Raw genomic sequence first — 18,723 nt, forward strand, 5'->3', positions numbered from 1 at the left:
AAACGACATCGATCATCCCCCTACCGTCCCCCTACCGTCCCCAAACTAACGGAGCGGTGGAGGCAGCGAACAAAACTCTTGTCACCATTATCAAGAAAATGCAAGACAACTACCGCGATTGGCCGAGCGAACTCCCGTTCGCACTCTGGGGATACCGAACCTCCATTCGAACACCGACAGGCGCCACACCCTTCTACCTAGCATACGGTATGGAGGCGGTTCAACCGGTAGAGTTAGAGGTCCCTTCTCTACGCATCCTACTGGAGAGTCAAGTCCCTGAGGCAGAATGGACCCGTCAAAGGTACGAGCAACTCACTCTTCTAGACGAACGGCGACTCAACGCCTTGCACAACGTCCAGCTATACCAACGACGTATACAACGGGCATTCAACAAGAAGGTCAAACCCAGAAACATCCAGGAGGGCGACTTGGTCCTCAAGTCAGTTCGAGCACCATTACCCGTCGATCCGAGGGGAAAATTCAAACCCAACTAGGTCGGGCCATACCTGGTCAAGAAAATACTTTCGGGGGGCGCAGTGAGACTGAGTGACCTAGATGGGGAGTACTTTACAAACCCGACCAACCTAGACCAACTCAAGAAATACTACCCTTGAACCATAGCAAACAACGACCTAGCCTAGTTTTACAACTAGCAACAACCTCAACCCTTTTTCAAGTCAAGTTCCTCAACGTGTTCTGATTTAAAATTGCATGTTTTATCGAGTCTAAGCTGCGGCACCTTGCCCGTTTCGAATGTCCTTTGATCTGTCAAAGGCAACGTCCATTTGCACTAAAACAAAACAAACCCCCCTGAACTACGAGCATGGTTTGATTTCGCCTCTTCAGGTGAATACGTAGGCAGTCCCTCTTATGCCTGAGGGATACAACCACAAAACCCAATTCAAATTCACAGAACATTTCGAACTACGATCATGGTTTGATTTCACCTCTTCAGGTGAATACGTAGGCAGTCCTTCCTTACACAAGGAGGATACAACCATCCCCATACAAAAAAATCCCACGTACAAAAAAAAACATCCCAAAAAAAAGGAGAAAGGAAAAATCATCCCCTTTTCCCATAAAAATACAAAAATGAGCCTTTCTCCCTTTCCACAAAATACCACTTTCCCAAGTGCAAATGTTTGGGACAATTCAAATCGAATCGCCTTTACAAAATGGATGGAAGAAACAAGCATTCTCAATTTTCGACACGGGCAATCCTCTTATTTAATTAATAATGGGAGGGATTACAATTTCAACAAAAAATAAAGCTCGACGAGTCTACAACTTGTCAAAGCTAAGGTGTCAACTAAAACACCTCGCATAATAAAACTAGCACAAAACACACAAAACATAGCTAGTACAACATAATAAAAACTCACAACAATAATACAACATAATAATAAGGTGGGTGATGGAGGTCTTCACTCTTCCATTCTACCCTTGCCTTTTCCCTCGGGGTACATTTTCCCCTTGTTCTTCTTGTTGGCCCGCCTAGCATGGACTTCCTCCTCGGAACGGATCCTCAACGGATCTAAGACGGCGATGGCCTCCGGTCTAGCACAAGACCCCATATTCGACCCAAGACGATCCAATGCACGGCCTACCATGTTCTTGGGGCCGGAACTCCTCCTCTTCGGCGGTCTCATCACATCGGGAGTAGCTCCATCAACATAATCCTCAAAGAAGGCACGGTTGGCCTTGACAACCTCTCGATACTTCAAGTCGACAACCTCGTCCTTACGAAATTTGGATCTCTCTTCCAAGGACGAAGCACGTGACCACTTGACATAAGCGGGAGTCACCCATGTCGTGGCAACGGGGTTTTGTACCTCCCAAAGCGTCCGAGTGGCCCACCACCTTTCGAAGACCTCCACAAGCTCGGAGTTCCAGAAAACATTCTCTTGGACAAGAGTATCTTGAGTGGGCACCTTTTGTTGACGCCCCATTTGCCTCATAAGCCTTTCGGGATAAATGAAGGAAGCAACCTTCAAACCCACCACCATCAAAGAGCGAGGACTAGCACCCGAATCGGGCAACCCTGTGAAGGACCTCAAGTGCCACCACGGCACCACCTAACGGATATGAGGACCACCCTCCTCCGCCAATCTCGCGGCCCAATAGGCCTCGGTGGAAGCAAAACTATCCGGGTACAACTTCTTCCTCATGGTAAGATGACGGAAGGAATAAGAAGAAGAATCAACCGGAGGCTCTACATACCTTAGCCTCTCTAAGAGCCATACTTGAAGGATCCTCGGGGATCCGAAAGAGGGAGCTTCTTCACAAGAACCTTCCTTGTCCAAAGCTTGGATAATCTCTCCAAGCACCAACCATGATGGATCTCTACCATGCTCCATTTGCTCAATCACATGGATAAGGGTCATGCTACCATGACATTTTGGCCCCTCCTTCTTCAAGACATCAACGAAGAGGTACACATGGACAAGGCAAAAGGCAAGAGCCCTTCTCCTAGCCACCTCCGAGACATTAGCATCTAATCGATTTGAAAAGATGTTGATAAGAGCCAACATGTCCACACCATGTGGAGCAAGAAGAAAGTTGATTTGGTTTGTTGACAAGCCCAACATGGAACAGAATTTCTCCTTATAGCACAACCGAATCGGAGGAAGCACCGGAACACAACCCGGCCACCCACCAATGCCTCCAACTTCTTCGGCAAGAGGACAAAGCTCACCTTTCGGGAAAACGAAAACATGATATTTCGAGTCCCAAAACCGAGGACATGCTTCAAGAAACGAAGGTTGCACCTTGACTTGACGAAGCACCAACAATTGACCAACTCCCATGCAAACGAGTTGATACTTTACGGGAGGCGACAAATCCCGGCACCATTGTCGCAATGCGTTCTCAAAAGCATCCATGAAATATTTTTGTGGAAGAAGAAGAGGTTTTGTAGAGAAGATTTTGTGTTTCGGATGATGAAACAATGAAGCGCAAATGTCCCTATTTATACAAAATGATCAGCGTATTTTTCAGAAAAAAAGGAGAGAGCCGGCTTCCATCGCCAGGCTGCTCGCGCCTCTTTGAGGCTTCCCCAGGATTCCCGCTGTTGACTTGTCTCTTTCAACTTGTGTTTCCTCCTGACACCTCAAACCTCCCGCCAGGAAGCTCGCGCCTCTTCGGGATGATTCAGGATATTTTGTGTTTCCTCACACTCACATTTCCCTGCTTTCGCGTTTTACGAAATCCGACACGGTTTCCATGACGCAGCTTTAAACATACGGATTTTTCTTTCTTTTTTAAGGGGGGAAGGGCTAGTCGCCCCGATCCGCGATGGATCGTTTCCATGTCAGTCGAAATTCCGAAATTTTTTTCGCAAGTTTTCGCAATTTTCCATCAAAAAATCAAAATCGAGAATTGATAATACGACATCAATTTTCATCAAAATTCAAGCACTCACAAATTCGAGTCTTGACCTCAAAAATCAAAAATCAAATGTACTTGTAAAAATCCTTTTTTAAAATTCTTTCCTGACGATTTGAGTTTGAATATTTCGAGTCGCAAATCAATTTCAATAATTTCGACGCGATTTAATTCGCGACACGAGTTAATTGCTCAAATTTTCAAATCAATTCCTTTTGAATTCCGAACGTGACGATTCGTCACGGAATTTTCAAAATTCATTTCAAAATTCAATTTTAACTTCAAGTCATCTTGGTTAATTTTGGTTTTCAATCAAATGCTTCTACGTGTTTGCGTTTATGTATATGTGCTATCTGTTGCCTGTTTTCTACACTAACAATGTAGGAACTGGTGCAAAATAAAGGAGAATCAACAGCCGACGGCGCTCCTCCGAAACACAACACAAAAAAGCCAAAAATCACAAAATGAACCACATTCCAAAAACACATATATACAAACCGCCTCACGCAAAATGTAAATATGTACAGGCAAGAGTCCAAGACACGGACAAACTACAACAACTACTCAACGTCTCCCGTCGGACCAGTCCTGGTCTCACTAGGAGTCGCCGCCAACGCAGACACCACCACCTGCTCAGACTTCCTCTCCGGAGAACTCTCCAGCGTCTCCTCCTCCATCACGACGCGAAGCTCCTCCGCCGCAGCCAACTGAGCCCTGAGAGAGGCAATCTCCGCGTCTCGGCTCCGCAGCTCGTCCTCACGACGCCTCAAGTCCTGATCCCGACGGATGATCCTCAGCTCCTGGCCCTCGATCGTCGACCTGGCTGCCTCCAACTCAGCACGGACCCGAGCAAGCTCCGCCGGATCCGCAATGCCCTATAAAACACAATAACAGATCCTCAAGATCTAAAAACGTGAAATACATCACCAAACACACAAAAACAGCACACAAAATGTACCTGAGAAAGCCGAGCCTCCCTCGTAGCCAGGTCACCAGCAAGCGCCCTCCAGTGGTTAGCCATCCGCCACAAGTCCTGGTGACTAACAGTCGTCACCTACAAAACAAAATGTCCTTCAATAAAATGTAAGGCAAAGTGCAATTGGGGAAAGTGTTCAAGTCAGGAACTCACCCTCAAAACGATCAACCTCCACTCCATGCCAGCATCGGTCATCTCGGCTGCCGCGGGCTCTGGTAAGTGAAACTGAAGCTCCTCGCCACCCAGCCCCTGAAAAGTGGTCCCCGTCGGGAAAGCTGGGGGCTGAGTCCTCATCAGCAGGTCGACTCCCTACCATTGGGATCCACATCAAAGATGACAAACCCTCCTACTAAGAGAGGCAATGAAAACAAAAAAAACAGAGGAAAACATACCTTGATCGGGTACCAAGCAAGCCTCGACAACCGGAAAGTGTCGTAGTCAACGCCCCGCAACAACAGCTCCTCACCTCCCCGACCGTGAAGGTGCTCCTCAACCTCATCAGGGGTCGACTCCTGGAACAACACTCTAGGCGGGTCAACCGGCACGACGAAAGTCTCGGTAAAGCACTGGCGAACTACACGCTCGCCCAGGTACCAAACCGGCTCAATCGCCGTCTCCAAGTACGGACGCAGGGAGCTGCGAGGCCGCAAACGCTCCCTGATGGCAGCCAGTACACCCGTGTAGTGCTCCCAAGGCCGCCCAACAAACTACATTCAAAACAAAGCTATTCAGCTAACTGGGGGCTTCATAAGCTACCTAATCACCCTATCTCTATCTATTTCTATAAAGGATAAGGGGAAGAGAGCAATAAATTACATCAGCAACCCGAAGCTTGTTCACGCAACGCCTGCAGTCCTCATAAGTCGACTTAATCGACTTCTTCCGAGCCACCGTCCAACCCCTCACAGCAGGGTAAGTCGAGGGAACACCGTCTGTGGTCCCCGGACGCAGAGGAGTGAAGTAAGCATACAACCAAGCCTGTAATCAAACACAGCAAACACAAATCAGCCAATTTCTCAAAAATTGCCAAAATCAAAATCAAAATCAAACTAAAAAAAAACTACCACAAAAAAATACTCGTACCTCAAAGATGAGGCCGGGACCAACCAAAGCAGGAGCACTGCCCACCCCCACTGTCTCCGGACGCACCGCCACGTGCAAGTACCGGGTGAAACTCGCCAGAGTCGGCGTAACCCAGTCAAACCGACCCAAAGTGTCAAGGTCAGCAAGGAGAGGAAGCACCTTGGTCGACAAGCGCTCACCCTTGTCACCAAAGTACGTGGCGCCCAAGAAGTACCACAACCACAGCCGCGCCTCCTTCGTGTCGGCCTCAACCTCTGCCTCCGGACTCTCCAATGGCGCCAGAGTAACACCTGCCACCCTCCCAGTGAAGTGGTCCTTCACGTACGAACGCGCGATCAAGTATGGAGTGACGTCGGAAGGCTCCGGCAAAGCAGTACCGATCAAAGCAGTGACCGCAGGAGAGGACACTCTCTCCGGCGTCTCGGTAAACTCAATAGGCAACTCGCTACAGGGAAGGCCGGATACCATGGCAAAGTCCTCTAAAGTCACATCGACCTCCCCAAATTCCATGTGGAACGATGACGTCGTATCCCAGTACCGATCCAACATGGCGCGGATCAGACACATGTTCGCCCTAATCGAAGACCTGTGAATGTCCCGCCAGGCGGCCACCAACGACCCAAAAGCCGACCTCTCTATCAACGCCCTCGTCCCGGCCCGGAGAACGTCGTAGAAACCCAAACAGGTAGAAAAGCCCGAGAAAGTCCTCATCGTGCCAATCTCCTAAAATCAAAAACAAACAACGTCAGAATGCTTATTCAGGCCTGACACTTCAAAAGTTACAAAATTCAGTCGGGGAACACGACTCACCAAGCCCTCGTGAGCACGGTAGGAGAGGTGTCTGTCTAGTCGAAGCAACAACTGGCTGCCGTCAAAACTCTTGGCCCTGTTGGAGCTGTGTCCTCCAGTTAGTGCGGATAACGTCATTGCACATACACTTGTACAGACAAGTGGGAGCTTGTTGGGGCTGGTGTCCTCTACAAGTAGTGCAATAACATTTAAATCCGCACTAACTGGAGGACCCGAGGTTATTTCTAATGCTTTATCGTTTTTCTCATGTTTTTCATTTTATGACAATAATCACATATAAAATTTGCGTTATAGTCCTAATTTTATAGGGTATTATACGGATATTACCCCACAGGCCCAAGCAGGCGCCGCCCGTAAAAGCAACCCCCGCGGGGCCGTAACTCGCCTGGTTCTCCAACTCGCGACGTCAGCATCGTCCTCGGCTGTCTCCGCTCTCCGTCTCTTATGACCGCGGGACTCAACGTGGTGGGCAGGGCCCAGCTCAACGACCCTGGCGATGTCCTAAAACGACCGTCTGGTCGCCCGGGGACGGCGCGGCCTCGAAGAAACCCTCCTCCCGGAGGTACCAGCCTCAGACCCACTCTGAGCTCTCCCGGTGACAGTGGCCCCAACAACGGGCACCTCACGCTCCACGACGGCCCCTGTGGCCCCAGCAGTCTGCTCAGGAGGTCTCTCCTCCTCGGTGACATCCTCCACAACCACGGCGGGTGTACTAGCCGGAGTGCTAACCGGGCCCACCCCGAACAACTCCTCAAAAGTCGCAGCAAGGGACTCGGCATGTCCCGAACACTCTCCTGCACACAAAAAACGTCAGTCGAAATTTCGGCATTACGACGGTATGAAATGGATAAATCCAAAAAAAAAAAACAACCTGCAAAACAAAACAAGGGCGATCCCGCCCAAAAACCAACCAAACAAAACAGTTCACAAAAAATGCAAAAAAACGACTCGCCCATCTTTTCAAGCAAAAGACGAGTCAAAACCACAAAAACGGCATTTCAAGACCCATACAAGGTCCGCCTACAAACCAAAATACATTCCCGACACAATGGGGTATTTTTCTCCGACTCAAAAAGGCAATTCATACGCTAATTTGAGCCCAAACCGGTCAAAAATTCAAAAACGACCGCAAAAAGGCAAACGTGATTTTATCACGCCTCAAGGTGACCTAAATTACCAATAAGGTCCATTTCAAGGCAAACTGACTCAATTCAAGCCCAAACAGGCGCTTATTTTGTCAGACATAAGACCGTCACAAGAGGCAAAAATCCAATTTTGCCCACAATATCCAACGAAGGTCCATAAATGGCGAATACGGGTTTTCCCAACTACAATGCAACCTAGTGGGACCCATTATCCAAGCAAATAATCTTGGCATGGCGAAATGAGACGGTTTCTCGCCTCACTAACGTTTTTCGAGCATAGGGAGCGGGAACGGGGACCAAAATGCAAACTAAAAGCACCCCTATACTCCTAAACAGGTTTCTAACCTAATGCAAGCATCAATTTCACTCGAAATGGGCTCAATCAAAAACGCCCAATTCGATTTTCTAGGGTAAAATTCGCCCTAATTCAATCAAGCTAAGGATCAACAAATTTAAATGGATTCAAGAGGAAATACGTACCTTGAGATGACATTGTTGATGATGGCACGATTTCGAGCAAGCTAGAAGGTCCAACAATGGCGAATTTGGCTTTGTTTTGTCGAAAAATGAAGAAGACGAAATGATGAATGGTATGCGGCCTGAACTCGCGTCTTTTACAGAAAAAAGGGAAGCCCCTTTGGTTCGCCAGGTGGCTCGCGCCTCAATCAGGCGTCCCTCACTCTTTCAGCGGATTTTGGGCTTTAGCCCAATTTTCACATAACAAAATTCGGATTTTCATTGACGATATTGAAAATCGTCATTTCCTCAAAGACAAACAAAAGCAAATAGTGAAAATTTAAATTCGCTATTTTCAAAAATTTCAAGCAAACGGCGATCAAGACCGCCAATTTCAAAAATAATGGTGAAATCAAATTCACTATTTTTCTTCAAAATCTCAAAAATAATAGCGAAAATTCAAAAACCGCTATTTCTCCAAATTTTAAGCGACGGCAATTAAAACCATCATTTTCAAGATAATTGTTGGAAATTGAATTCCACTATTTTCACCACACATGTCAACGACGGCACATATACCGTCACTTCAATTAATAGTGAAGATTCCAAATTCACTATTTCCATCAAATGTCAACGGCGGCATATAAACCGTCACTTCAAACGTAATAGCAAACTTAAAATTTGCTATTTTCCTTCAAAATTCAAACAAACGGCGATCGAAACCGCCACTTCAAATTCAAAGAAGAATGACGAATAGTGAAGATTCCAAATTAACTATTCCTTCAAATACCAGCAGGGGGCTTCCTCGCGGAACCCGCTTATTCCGAAAACAGTGATAGTGAAAATCCAAACTCACTATTTCCACAGCGGCATCACGAGTTCGCTGCGTTCAAACAAGCCCGACGCGGCTAATCCCATGGTCCATTAATCGACCGCCTCTTGGCTGGCGAGCCTTTATCCGCAAACTTCTAAGGACAGATCCCGAAGATGCCCCGGGTACATTTCCTTACCACGGCTGGCTAGCCTTTGTCCGCAACACATCAAGGACGGATCCTGAAGATACCTCGGGTACATTTCCTTACCACAGCTGGCGAGCCTTTGTCCGCAACCTTTCGAGGAAAGATCCCGAAGATGCCTCGGGTACATTTCCTTACCTTTGGCTGGCGAGCCTTTGTCCGCAAACACATCGAGGACAGATCCCAAAGATGCCTCGGGTACATTTCCTTACCACGGCTGGCGAGCCTTTATCCGCAACACATCAAGGACAGATCCCGAAGATGCCTCGGGTACATTTCCTTACCACAGTTGGCGAGCTTTTGTCCGCAACCTTTCGAGGACAGATCCCGAAGATGCCTCGGGTACATTTCCTTACCTTTGGCTGGTGAGCCTTTGTCCGCAAACACATCGAGGACAAATCCCGAAGATGCCTCGGGTATATTTCCTTACCACGGCTGACGAGCCTTTATCCGCAACACATCAAGGACAGATCCCGAAGATGCCTCGGGTACATTTCCTTACCACAGCTGGCGAGCCTTTGTCCGCAACCTTTCGAGGACAGATCCCGAAGATGCCTCGGGTACATTTCCTTACCTTTGGCTGGCGAGCCTTTATCCGCAACCTTCCAAGGACAGATCCCGAAGATGCCTCGGGTACATTTCCTTACCACAGCTGGCGAGCCTTTGTCCGCAACCTTTCGAGGACAGATCCCGAAGAGGTCTCGGGTACATTTCCTTACCTTTGGCTGGTAAGCCTTTGTCCGCAAACACATCGAGGACAGATCCCGAAGATGCCTCGGCTACATTTCCTTACCATGGCTGACGAGCCTTTGTCCGCAACACATCAAGGACATATCCCGAAGATGCCTCGGGTACATTTCCTTACCACAGCTGGCGAGCCTTTGTCCGCAACCTTTCGAGGACAGATCCCAAAGATGCCTCGGGTACATTTCCTTACCTTTGGCTGGCGAGCCTTTATCCGCAACCTTCCAAGGACAGATCCCGAAGATGCCTCGGGTACATTTCCTTACCACAGCTGGCGAACCTTTGTCCGCAACCTTTCGAGGACAGATCCCGAAGATGACTTGGGTACATTTCCTTACCTTTGGCTGGCGAGCCTTTATCCGCGACCTTTCGAGGACAGATCCCGAAGATGCCTCGAGTACATTTCCTTACCTTTGGTTGGCGAGCCTTTGTCCGCAAACACACCAAGGACAGATCCCGAAGATGCCTCGGGTACATTTCCTTACCACAGCTGGCGAGCCTTTCTCCGCAACCTTTCGAGGACAGATCCCGAAGATGCCTCGGGTACATTTCCTTACCTTTGGCTGGCGAGCCTTTATCCGCAACCTTTCGAGGACAGATCCCGAAGATGCCTCGGGTACATTTCCTTACCTTTGGCTGGCGAGCCTTTGTCCGCAACCTTTCAAGGACAGATCCCGAAGATGCCTCGGGTACATTTTCTTACCACAGCTGGCGAGCCTTTGTCCGCAAACTTGCGAGTACATATCCGAAGATGCCTCGGGTATGACTCCTTTCTATGGCTGGCGAGCCTTTATACGTAGTCTAACGGACTTTAAACGACCCGCACGGATAGTCGATAGACTCTAAACAGTTCCCGACGACATGTCCTTAACTCGTACCCTCGAGTCGCCTTGGCGTCGCCATTCCCGACGGCAGGTCCTTGGCCCGAATCCTTTCGAGCCGCCTCGATGTCGCTTGGGTCTCCAGGTTGTAATCTTCGATTGACCTGGGGGATCTACTTTGACTTTCGCCCTGTCCAAGCCTCAGTCAAAGTGGGGGCTCTGTAGATACCCAGTATCTGCTGAGACTCCAACAAACTCCTGATGATTATCGGACTATAACATGTTTTGGAATCGCGGCGTTTGATCGACAGTTTGTGTACAACTTTTCGTCGGAAAACTTAAAACGATTTCGAAAATAAAACATTTCAAAAATACCTGGAGTGTTTAATGCACGACGACGGGGTCGCAATGACACTAACTACAGTCAAAACCAACACCGGACCAAAAACCGACTCAAAGATTCAAATCCCGACTTCAACATTGAGTCAAACCGAGTCAACCACCAAAAACAAAACATTTCAAACCTTCTACCTTAATTTTTCCCGGATTCATGTTGGTCAAGTACCAAACATGTGACTACAAAACCTAGGATAGAACAAATCATGATTGCGTTTGTTGTGAAAGTGACAACACAACTCGAAGAACCGCGACGTGGCTCGCGCCTCTTTGAGCAGCCTAAGTGGCCACATCGCTCAAAACTCAAACAACCACTCATTTTCCTATAAATACCCCTCAAATGCCACCCATTTGAGAGTTATGCGAGCGTCCGCCCCCTCTTTTCTCCCTTAAAATTCTCGACTCGACTTCTTAAGTCACAACCCGACGCGTATTTACGACCTACCGATCGTAAATACAAGCCTTACACATTGTTTGGTACTGTCATCGTGCATTAAATCACTTGACCGACCACTTCGACCACTACACCATCACTAACATTAAAACACTCTTTTTACTTACCAAAACGGTTTTAAACCGAGTTTTTTCCGATCAAACGAGTTGTTACACTTACGTCGGTCACTCGCCATAACCAAACATGTAAGTATGAGGGTGTAAAAATCCTCTTTTATTATGTTTTCATTTGTTTCATGACTATAACATGCTAAAACATGCATAACATGAACCAAAACATGGAATAAACGAGCCAAAACTGATTTTTGGTCTGAGGCAGAAGCCCCTTAGGTCGCCAACTTGCCCACGCCTAAATGGGGTGTTCAGACCAGAGATCAACCGTGTTTGTTCTCGTCATTTCCCTTTAATCCACTTTCATATTTGTAATCGGTTTTTACCATTCCAAGTATTTTCGAACCCTTTTTATTTTATTTCATTTGTTTTAACCATAAAACATTTTTCACCCTTGGTTCCTCATACCATGACGGTTAAATCTGTGTTTCGGTGATAATATTTGGTTAATAACATTTAAAAGGTATTTTAAAGCCTTTTATTTCATTTTTGGGGAGGTATTTTAAAGCCTTTCATCATTTCTTTACATTTTCAAACAAGTATATTAGTCACCAACACAAAGTCATCCTTGGTTCTACATACCATGCCGGATTTTAACCTGGGTATGATGATGAGTATCGACTAATCACATTCAAATGGACTTAAAACAATTAGTCCATAATTACTTTCAAAACTATTCATGTCAAGTTTGTCAAATCGAACCCGACACTGAATATTATCCAAATAATGATGATTATTCGAGTCTAGTTCTTCAAATCAACAAATGCGGTCTAAATGACCCCCGTCAAACCAAACCGGGTTCAAATACCCATTTTCAACACGTTTTATAACATTTTCTAAAAGGTCAGAACACGGCACATGAACCGTGGGCTAACCCGCGCCTAAACAGGCTCTCCATTTCTCATTTTCAAAACCAGGGGGAGGCCCCTTATACCGTCGGCTGGCTCGCGCCTCATATAGTCGTCTGGTACAGGGGCTGTTCCTTTCAAGCATTAGTCCAGGACGATTCCGACTCCGGTTAGCTCGGATATAGGACGGATCAGATGACTATTTGATTATTCAAAACCATATTTGCAAAATGCCTTACTAAGACAAATGGATCATGTTATGCACCCTAAACTTAATACGGTAAATGGATGTTTAATTTCCGTCTTGCATGCAAATCAATCATTAATCCAACTCGACATCTTATACTTGATACTTGGATTAAATCAACCTACTTAGAAAGCTCTCACATGTTAGGTTTAAATTATTGGATGCGCATTCATGCATTTAAGCCGTTTTATCAACTTTTGCATTCAACCAACCAAGATCGATCAGTAGATGCCGCTAACGCGGGCGGGATTGGGTGTCTGATTAAAGGGCTTCCCAATACGTACCTTCACCTCTTACTCAGAAACTTTGGATAGTGGACGACCTTATCCAGGGCGTACGGGAGTCATTCTAGAGATAGGATGCTAAAGAGGGACGATTTCCTTATCTTTAGTACCTATGTCAAACGCTGCTTTGTGTTTCGATTTGACCGAGGTATAAAGTGGAATTCGAACGGGTTCCAAGCATCCCACAAATGCTTGGTGGCGACTCCGAACATCTCTAATCGTTTCGAGACCCTTACCGAGACGAAACCGACCGATCTAAAACGATCCGGTCGAAAGCATTTTTACGCCGCCGAGCGTGGCTTTCAAAAGATCGTTGTATGTCCACAGATCGAAGTGGGCTTGCAGGTGGGCCATGTCCACACATATTAGTAATAGTCATTTGACCCATATTTAATTTCTTACAAATAGAATAAGGCATGACACTGACGCTAGCTCCTAAATCACAAAGAGCTTTACTCATAGCAAGATGACCAATATGACAAGGAATAGAAAAACTCCCTGGATCCTTGAGCTTAGGTGGTGAATTAGCTTGTAACACGGCGCTGCACTTTTGAGTAAAAGCAATTGTCTCCACTTCATCAAATGACCTCTTCCTTGTCAATATTTATTTTATAAACTTCGCATAAGCCGACACTTGAGTGATCAACTCAGTAAAAGGAACAGTTACCTGCAAGTTCTTCACTGCCTCCATAAACCTTCCAAACTGCTTGTCCAGCTTAGACTTTTGTTGACGATGCAGAAAAGGCAGTGCAATAGTAATCGGCTCGGCTTCCTTTGCTTTAGAATCAATTTTTGAGACACCGTCATCAACTCGAGGGGTGCCTCAATTGAGCTTGGATAGCACTCGATCGAGCACTGAACTTCCTCGATCGAGCCTGAGAGGAACCAAGGCAGTTTCGTCTTTTTTGCTTTTCTCGCTTTTATTCTCGTCCCGTGTTTCAGTTTTATCAACTTCTTTTTCATCCTCACTTAGCTCCAAATTACCCAATTCCTTAGGATGCATATAAGGTACCTCATCTTCATTAGTGGGGAATTCTTCTTCATTACTTGGCAATTCTGAATTTTGATATGTGGTACCGCTCCTCAATTGAATGACATTAGCTTCCTCATGGGCTTGCTTACCTTGAGGAGGAAGATTTTCGGGCTGTTTTGAAGAATTATGAACCGCCATCTGAGCCACTTGGGTATCCAACATCTTATTATGGGCAATCAGCTCAAAAATTTGAGCCGTCTGCTTTTGTTGCATTGACAAAGTTTGTTGTAAGAGAGCTCTCAACTCTGCCATCTCATTGTTTGGAGCTTGTTGAGGAGTTTGTTGAGGAGGTTGTTGATATTGATTATTAAAAAGCTGACCCCCTTGATTTTGCCTTTGATATCCTCCTTGTGCTTGTGATGTGACAATAATTAGAGCATATTTAGTCTCCGAATTAGCCTTGTTCCCATGCTTTTTAGTGCATATTTGGGTCATTTATTGTCTTTAGTCCTTTATTTTGCATATTCTTTGAAGTTTTGTGTCCTTGGTAGGAAAGGAGTGCAAACCTTGCATTTTCATGGCAAAATGAGGCTAAATTGATTGAATTCAATGACCAAGCATCAAGGAGAGACAAGATTAGAAGGCCTTTGTACATACTATAGTAGATGGGCAATGATGAGAAAACACCCTTGCATCCCCGAGGAAATCCCCAAGGATTTTATGAAGAAAAGGGAAGAAAAGAAGAAGAAAGCACGCTGCATGACAATCCGTGTGTCTTCCCAAGAAGACGCCCGTCCACCAAGCTACAATCCGTGCGTCTTCTCCCAAAGACGCCTGGGCAGCAGCATCCAGAAGACGCTCGTCTTCTCCAAAAGACGCCCGGGCCCAGACCACTGAATCCGCACGTCCCGTGCCTAAGACGCACGGATTCCAAGGCAGCACAACTTCGTCTCTTCAAGCTTCAAAGAAAGATGCCCATCCTTCTAAAAATATCGGCGTTTCCTTAAGTAGGGACTTAATCGTCATTTAAGCCCTTAGTTAACCCTAATTCCTATACCTAATCCCCACTATAAATACCCCATTAGTCTAATTGAAAGAGCATGTTCTTCTTAACAATCTTTAGTGTAGTTAATATCAATCAAATCTCTCTTTAGTTTTGTAATCAACAATTAATCAAGTTTTAATACAAGTTTTATTTCCTTAATCTCTCTTTTGTTCATCCTTTATTTTGGGTAATTGAAGATTATTTGGGTTATTATTGGGAGATTGACAACCTCTCAATCAAGCATCAAGTACTTCTTTTATTCTTGCTTTATTATTGGAATCATTAGTAGGTATAATTCTCTTAATCCCTTTTTAATTATTGTTAATTACTTTCATTTATTCATCATGTTTCACTTTGTTGGTATGATTGACAACCTTGCTAGCATGTTCAACATGATAATGAGTTAGTAGTCACCTAGCTAGGGTTAATGGGTAATTAGGGGAAACCAACATGGGGAATGATTCATGCTTAAATTAATATGCTTTCATGGTTTATTTGCTTGTTTGTTTTGATCTCAACTCATGCACATGTTATGTTTGATGAAATGTGAGCCTATGAATCCTTGCATTTTTTACCCATCACCTATCTTTTTAATGAGACTTGTAAGACATAAACCAACTCGAGTCTCATTAGACCATGCATGTTGTTGAGTAGGGAAGACTAAGTCGACTTGTAGGTGTTGTACAATCCAATCGATTTGGCTCCGGGACCCAAACTTTCCTAGGATTGTAAGATATAACCCAACTCAATCCATCACAACAATAATTGCTTGCTTATAATTTAAGAACATGTTTGTATGATCAATTCCCATGATTCCCCTATGACCCCATGACACCCTAGTGCTTTTTATCAATTGTTTACAACCCTTTTAATTCATCTTGCTTGTTTACTTTCGTTGCTATTTAGTTTAGTGACTTTCTACTTCAAACCCCAATTGTGACACCCCTAAGACACCACTAGTTGCAATAGAAATCTCATTTCAATTCCCGTCCCTTGGGATCCGACCTTTACTTGCCTCTTTACTAATTGTAGAGTTGTTTGTGAAGTTATAAATTGTGTTTTGGTCTAGGTGCTCCTAACGACAAGTTACCGAAAGATTTAGTCCCGACCAAAAATGGCGCCGTTGCCGGGGACGGTGTTAACTTGATTTAGATTTTCTTATATTGTTATTAGTTGTGTCTTTCTTTGCCTTGGGGAAGTAAAACTCCTCAAGGTTTGTTCTAATTGTTTTCAAGTTGTTTGATATTTTGCAAGATGGACCTTATAGATTGTTTTGTAGAGGACCACTTAAGTATACCTTTCTTCAAAGATCCCATGCAAGCATTGGAAGCCTTGGAAGAAAGTGAGGCTAAAAATATGTATTGGGAATTGGAGGTAGATCTTTTTGAGGCCGCTCTAGCTAACAAAGAACTTACTCGTGCACAATCCGAATTAGTGCATAACATCCTAGTGGAAGCATGTCAACCCATAGAGGATGAGCAATCCATCCTAGAAGATATTTTACAAGCTCAAGAGCAAGAGGAATCCATCATGGAACTTGAATGTGATGAGATTGATGAGAATGAAGAACAAGTTGAATATGCTATGAGAATGGAATGTCTAATGGAGATGGAGCAAATTCTCAATGAAACTCCAAAGGAGGAAAGTGAGGTACAAACTCCTACTTTAAAACCCCTTCCCCCAAATATGAAATATGCTTACCTTGATGAATCAAAGACCAAACCCGTGATTGTTAATGATAGACTTGATGAGAACCAATTGGGAAAATTGCTTGATGTGTTGAAAAAACATGAGAAGGCTATAGGTTATAGTCAAGATGACCTTAAGGGGATAAGTCCCAACTTTTGCATGCATAGAATTCATCTAGAGGAAGACCATAGACCTACCATTTAACCTCAAAGAAGATTGAACCCCCACATGCAAGAAGTTGTCAAAGTAGAGGTTATGAAATTACTTGATGCGGGAATCATATATCCCATATCGGACTCTTTGTGGGTTAGCCCCGTTCAAGTGGTACCTAAGAAAGGAGGTACCACGGTGGTGACAAATGAAAAGAATGAGCTAATACCCACAAGGATGATCACCGGTTGGCGTATGTGCATTGACTATCGAAAATTGAATTCCGCAACAAGGAAGGATCATTTCCCCCTACCATTCATTGACCAAATGCTTGAGAGGTTAGCCTCCAACAAATTCTTTTGTTACCTTGACGGGTATTCGGGATTCTTCCAAATCCCTATACACCCGAATGACCAACATAAGACCACCTTCACATGCCCTTTTGGTACTTTTGCATATAGGAGGATGCATTTTGGTTTATGTAATGCCCCCGCCACTTTCCAAAGATGCATGATGAGTGTCTTCTCCGATTACTTAGAGACCATAATGGAAGTTTTTATGGATGATTTTAGTGTTTATGGAAAGGACTTTGACTCATGTTTGCATAATATTTCTCTTGTGTTGCAAAAATGTGAAGATGTTAGTCTTGTTTTAAATTGGGAAAAGTGCCACTTCATGGTCAATGAAGGAATTGTTTTGGGTCATTTAATCTCGGAAAAGGGCATCGAGGTCGATAAAACTAAAGTTGAGGTGATAGAGAAACTCCCACCTCCTGTGAATGTTAGAGGGGTGAGAAGCTTTCTCGGTCACGCGGGTTTCTATCGCCGTTTCATAAAAGATTTTTCAAAAATAGCGAAACCCCTCACTCAACTCTTGCTTAAAGATGCCCAATTCCTTTTCACTGATGAGTGTGTTGAAGCCTTTAATAGAATCAAGGAAGCACTAATCTCGGCACCGATCATTCAACCTCCAAATTGGGAACTACCGTTCGAGATTATGTGTGATGCTAGTAACTACGCCGTTGGAGCGGTTCTTGGCCAACGGGTAGGAAGAGCTCTTCATGCCATCTATTATATAAGCAAGACTCTCGATCCCTCCCAAGTGAATTATGATACCACCGAGAAAGAGCTTCTTGCCATTATCTATGCTTTGGAAAAGTTTTGTTCCTACTTACTTGGATCCAAGGTGATTGTCTTTTCGGATCACCGTGCTCTCCGACATCTCTTGATAAAGAAGGAGGCAAAAACAAGGTTGTTGAGATGGATTTTGCTTCTTCAAGAATTTGACTTGGAAATAAGAGACAAGAAAGGGGCCGAAAATGTAGTGGCGGATCACTTGTCAAGGATCCGGTTTCATGATGAACACGGAGAAACCCCGATCAATGACTCATTTCCCGACGATATTTTGATGGCCATTCAAACACAACTTGAAAGGCACATCACCCCATGGTTTGCCGATTATGCTAACTATATTTTTAGAAAGGTACTCCCTCCAAATTTGAACCACAACCAAAGAAAGAGGTTCCTATTCGAAGTAAAGAGGTACTTTTAGGATGACCCAAACCTCTACAAGGAGTGTAGTGATGGGCTCTACCGGAGATGCATCCCTCAATGGGAAGTCCAAGGAATCTTGGAAGGGTGTCACTCATCACCCTACGGTGGGCACCATGGAGCAAGGAGGACCATTGCAAAAATTCTTCAATCGGGTTTCTATTGGCCTACAATGTTTCAAGACACAAGAGAATTCATCATTCATTGCGATGCTTGTCAAAGAACGGGGAATATCTCTTGGAGGAACGAAATGCCACAAAGGGGCATTCTAGAGGTGGAGATCTTCGATGTTTGGGGGATCGACTACCAAGGTCCCTTTGTGACATCCAATGGGAATAAGTACATCCTTGTGGCCGTAGACTATGTCTCAAAGTGGGTGGAGGCAATTGCCACTCCAAATGATGATGCAAAAACGGTCACCAAGCTCTTCAAGAAGATAATCTTCCCAAGATTTGGAGTTCCTAGAGCAATTATAAGTGATGGAGGAACGCATTTTCATGAGAAGAAACTTGCATCTCTCTTGACCAAATATGGTGTCCAAC

This window comes from Silene latifolia, chromosome 9, assembly GCF_048544455.1.
Source record: "Silene latifolia isolate original U9 population chromosome 9, ASM4854445v1, whole genome shotgun sequence".
Classification (NCBI taxonomy): domain Eukaryota; kingdom Viridiplantae; phylum Streptophyta; class Magnoliopsida; order Caryophyllales; family Caryophyllaceae; genus Silene; species Silene latifolia.